This window comes from Chionomys nivalis, chromosome 18 (genome assembly GCF_950005125.1).
Source record: "Chionomys nivalis chromosome 18, mChiNiv1.1, whole genome shotgun sequence".
Classification (NCBI taxonomy): Eukaryota; Metazoa; Chordata; class Mammalia; order Rodentia; family Cricetidae; genus Chionomys; species Chionomys nivalis.
In genome coordinates this window covers 28686629-28692496 of record NC_080103.1, presented here as the reverse complement: position 1 = coordinate 28692496, position 5868 = coordinate 28686629, and positions in this window count along the sequence as shown.

The following is a 5868-nucleotide window of genomic DNA, read 5'->3' as shown; positions in this document are numbered from 1 at the left end:
TTTCTTTTTTTTTTTTTTCCTTCATTTTGTTTTTATTATAGCATGTTTGCTTAATTTACAGCAAGCAGAAAATAAGTTGGGTCTTGTTTTGATCCAAACATCGATGTTTTAAAGGTTGTACACAATATTTGTTAAAAAAGAACACATAAAATACCTTTTTAGAAGGTTCTATGAGAAAGAAAACACAAAGTTTAACCCCACAACTTTCCTCTTTGCTAGAACTGTAAACTACTGCTACAGTTTTATTTTTTTTATTTTTTATTTTTTTATTAATTAATTAATTTAATTATTAAAGATTTCTGCCTCTTCCCCGCCACCACCTCCCGTTCCCTCCCCCTCCCCCAATCGAGTCTGCACTTTTCTAAAACAATTCAGCTCCTTTTTTATTTTTGTAAATACAAACAGTTGTGTGGATATGACTCTCAGTACAGCTCTTTAACACTATTAGGCAGGGTCCTCATACAGTTCAGGTGGACCATGCACTCCCTATTTAGCTGAGGCTGGTCTAGAACTTGGTCCTCCTGCCTCTGCCTCCCAAGTAACATTACAGCACTAACTCCATACACTAACTTTATACCCTTTAAGAGCATTTTAGGGACTGCGATGTAACTCGGTGATAAAAGTGATTGCAATGCGTTCCTTAGCCCCTGTGCTAAATCTCATGCCCACAAAAACTAACTAATGTTATTTAAACTCATAACCTTGGTTTTTACCAAGCCTTTGGTTTCTGTTTGCCTACATGGGGAGTAAATTTAGAGAACTGGCTTTCAGCTTTCCCTGCTTACATATTTCTTCCTCAGAATGAGGTGCCTGAAAGCAGAGCAGGTTAGTGGGTTCTTTTTAGCTTCTCTTTCATAACCTGCTCTTATTCCTCTTCTCAGAAGTTACCACCCCATTCTAATATTGCTATTATTTTGTCTGCATTCTCCTAGACTGTACGAAAATCTCCAGGGCACTAGAAATAAAGACTTGATTTCTTATTCTCAAAGCCTACTCAAAGATACACACTTGTGTCTCTGTATACTATGTAAAATGAGCGTCAGTGATTACATGAATGAATGAGCATCATTGCAACAGTGCATCTTTAAGTAAAGCTAATGTTTATGATTATTAGAAACATTTACAGAAACCCGTTAGATTATTTATCTGTTGTGCATGTAAGTATGTGGTATATGTGTGTGTGTGTGCATATACGTGTATGGGGTGCTCCATCTGTGCCAGTGCCCAGGTGGATGGCAGGCTGACATCAGGATGCCTTTCTGAACTTGGAGCCGAGTGGTGGTGGCGGCACACACCTTTAATCCCAGTACTTGAGAGGCAGAGGCAGGCGGATTTCTGAGTTTGAGTTCTACGGAGTGAGTTCCAAGACAGCCAGGGCTACACAGAGAAACCCGGTCTCAAAAAACCAAACCAACTAACCAGCGAAACAACAACAACAACAAAAAACCCAAAACCCAACAAGCCAAAACCAAAACAATCAAAAACCAACTCCCCCTAAAACAAGGAAGTTAAGCCTTCTGGAAGAGCAGGAAATGCTATTACTTCTGAGCTGTCTCCAGAGCAGCACACCAGCTTCTCGCCTGTGTGCTGGGGTGTCAGTATGGATCTCCTGTTCACACAGCAGGCACTCCACCGTGCACTGTCTCCCCAGCCCCTGATAGAACGGTTAGCTTTTAACAACACAGCTGATCTTTGGAAGTATACTGTTGAGTGTGAACCAATCACGTCTTTGTTTCCCTTCTTCCTACCAGATGGAAAAGTGATAGGTTCTCTAATCTATAATCGATAGCTGATGAGTAATGCCCACAGCTTCAGCCTTATGTTTGCTTGATAACCTTTCTGCTCTTATTATCCCCACTACGTTTTGCTTCCTTCCAGCAATCCATTTATGATACCTGGTCTTATTTTGAAAACAGAAAGCCACATCACTTAGTAACATACATAGTTCCAATAAAATTTTCTTTTCCTTTATTTCTTTTTTTTTGTACTTTTTAAAAATAATTTATTTAACTCTATATTCTTTGGTGTGAAGGTCAGATCTCCAGGAACTGGAGTTATAGACAGTTGTAAGCTGCCATGTTTGTGCTAGGAACTGAACCTGGGTCCTCAAGAAGAGCAGCCAGTGTTCTCGTAACCGCTGAGCAATCTCTCCAGATTCTTTTATTTTTTTTTATTTTTTTAGATCAGGCTGACCTTGAACTCACAGAGATCCATCTCCCTCTGCCTCCCAAGTTCTGGGAATAAAGGCATGCGCCACTACTTCAGTCAAAATTTCATTTATGTTTAGTAATTTTAGAATATTTTTATGATTGACTGGTTAACCTTATCAAGTCAATGTTTAAAAGTTTTGAATCTGGTGTTTACTGAAAAGTTTAAATTTTAAAAATGTAAAATAATGAACATATATGGAAAAAACGCACATACATACAGACACCCCCCCAAAAAAAAAAAGGTCTGATAGATGAGTATCTGACCTCCCATAATCCACCTACAGCAAAGGAGGGAGGGAGGGAGGACCAGGGTGTCCCTGTCTCCTCTGCATTCAGATCTAAATAGAGCAGTAGTGAAAGTATATGGCCTTTGTAGATGTCAACAAGATAGATGTGCAGATAAGTCTTTTGTTAGCTCAAGCTAGAGTTATTTGGAAAGAGAAATCTATCAGATTGGCCTGTGGGCAAGTTTGTGGGGGCATTTTCTTGATTAATGCTTGGGAGGGCCCAGCATACTGTGGGCAGGGCCACCCCAAGGCAGTTGATCATGACTTGTATAAAAGTAAACTGAGCAAGCCATTAAGTGCATTCTTCCATGGTGTCTGCTTCAGTTCCTGCCTCCAGGGTGTTGCTTCAATACCTGTTCTAACTGCCTTCAGTGATAGACTGTGATGGGAAAATGTAAGCCAAATAAACCCCTTTCTTCCCTAGTTGCTTCTGGTCAGTGTTTTATCATAGCAATACAAAGCTAAGAAAGTGGAATAAGGCAGATATTACATGGTGGTGATTATATATATGCATATAAATGTGCATATAATGTATATATGTAAATATACATTTATTTTGTCTTAGTTTGCAATGCTAGGCATTGACTCTAGTGTGTCCCACATCCTAGACCACCACTGAGCTCCATTCCCATTCTGGAGACTTTCAGAGGTGCATTCTCTTCCTTCATCAGTAGTACTATCTCTCCCTTTCCTGTCTGGGCCCTAGCAGATATCTGTGGTCATAACTGGGCAGCAGTATGGACACTTCATTTAGTATATGCATATATATAGTTCAGGCACTCTACAGCGCCTCAGCAGGAAGTCAGAGGACACAAATGACTGGACCATTGGGAACTATAATAACTTCAACCCACTGTTGACCAGATCAAACTATTGACCTGAAAGAGTTTGGGAGTCAGGAAGGAGTTCAGGGTAGAAACTGAAGTCGTCCTTCAGGTTTACTCATGAAGCTTAATTTGAGTTTTCTTTACTATTGTGTTTTCACAGTCCCCAGAGTCAATCAGGATCAAGATGCTAATTTTGGTTTGGCCAATTCCGAATATATCATGTGTTCTTTTATTATTTGGTGTCACAAACAGGTCATCTTATACTGGAAACTAGCGATGTAGTTAGTTACTGTACAGTTAGAACAAAGAAGAGACATTGAGGTAGCCAGCAGTCAGAAAGAGCAAGCCTCAGTCAATACTCTTAGGAGACAGAAGGTGTAGGTGCCGACTCTAGCTAGAACGGAGGAGTTTGGAAGTGGGGCTCTTTAGGACTGAGGGGTGTCTTGGGAAAGGCTACTTTTCAGTGGGGTGATGGGGCCTCAGAGCTCTGTGGCTGACATGCAGGTGCAGCATGGTAGGTGCTTGCCTGGCCGGGAAGGCGCAGAGCACAGTAGGGGTGATTTCTACTGTCAAAGGGGTAGCAAAGGTACCATGAAGGTGTGGCAGGGAGGAAGATAAAGGCTGGAGAACCTCAGCACCACAGTTTGCGGCTGCACCGGTCCCAGGAGGAACTGGAAGCAGGAAAACCTTTCTTCCCCTTTCCACCCAGGCCTTCCTCTTCAGAAGTCCTAACTGTAAGGCTTGTGTTAAAGAGGTCTGGAAATTATAAACAGCCTCTCAGCCATGAAGCAGCATTTTGAAAGATATGCTTGGGGTTAAGAGGCAGTAAATAGCAGATCTATCTTCCCGATCATTCAACATCTGTGATGGTTAACCTAAATTGTCAACTTGACTGGATCTAGAACCACCGTGGAAACACACTTCTGGCTGTGTTTGTGAGGGTGGCCTGGCTAGTTTTGTGTCAAGCTAGAGGGAACCTCAATTTAGAAAATGCCTCCATAAAATCCAACTATAGTTACCGAGCGGTGGTGGCACACACCTTTAATTCCAGCACTCGGGAGGCAGAGACAGGCAGATCTTTAAGTTCGAGGCCAGCCTGCTCTACAAGAGCTAGTTCCAGGACAGGACAAGCACCAATGCTACACAGAGAAACCCTGTCTTAAAACAACAACAACAACAACAACAAAAAATCCAGCTACGAGACCAGCCTGGTCTACAGAGCAAGTTCCAGGACAGGCTCCAAAGCCACAGAGAAACCCTGTCTCGAAAAACAAAACAAAACAAACAAACAAAAAAAAATCCAGCTACGGTGTATTTTCTTAATTAGCGATTGATGGGAGAGGGCCCCGCCCATTGTAGTTGGTACCAACCCTGGGCTGATGGTCCTGGGTTTTATAAGACAGCAGGCTGAGCAAGCCATGGTGAGCAAGCTCGTTAGCAGTACTCCTCCATGGCCTCTGCATCAGCTTTTGTCTCCAGGTTTCCACCCTGCTTGAATTCCCGTCCTGACTTCCTTCAGGGATGGACTGCAATATGGAAGCAAAAGCCAAATAAACTCTTTCTTTGCCAAGCTGCTTTGGTGATGGCATTTTATCACAGCAGTAGAAGCCCTAAGACATCGGGTGTTTTCAGACAGGGTTAATTGAGGTGGGAAGGCCCATCGCCCATCTTATGTGAGCAGCACTGTGCCCTGGGCTGGAATTCTAGACAGAATACAAGGGAGAAAGCGAGCTAAGCATCCACTTTCATCACTGCGAATCCTGACTGGTTGGCGCAGCCTTACATTCCTGCTGCCCTGAGGCCTCTACACAACGGACTGTTCCCTCGGGCTGTGAGCCTCGATAAACCCTTCCTCTCTTAAATTGCTCTTATCAGATATGTACTCACAGTGTGAAGAAAGGTGAAGAATTCAGCACCTGTTTACATGCCTCTGACTTCACAGCACGTTGCTTTGGCTCAGTGAGACACAACCACCCTTTCCACAAAGGTATCTCCAGCCTCTGAAAAGATCAGTCACCGTAGCCTTGTCTGGGTGCTGTCTGCTCTAAGCAGTCCTTCCCAGGCACTCTAAAACAGTGTGATTTGTAAAGTTAACTACAGTAACAAGACTTTTAAAAAATCTTTTTTTCTTCTTTAAGAATTTCATACATGTATATAATGTGTCTTGAGTATATTCACTCCCCATCTTCCTCTCCAACTTCCCCCGGCTTCTTTCACATCTCCTAACTTCATGGCCTTTTTAAAAATGATCCGTCTGTCTGCTATCTATCTATCTATCTATCTATCTATCTATCTATCTATCTATCATCTATCTATCTATCTATCTATCTATCTATCATTTATATATCCACCCATCTATATCATCTATCTATCTATCTATCTATCTATCTATCTATCTATCTATCTATCTATCTATCTATCTATCTATCATTTATCTATCTATCCACCCATCTATCTTTATCTATCTATCTATCTATCTATCTATCTATCTATCTATCTATCTATCTATCTATGTATCTATCTATCTATCTATCTATCTATCTA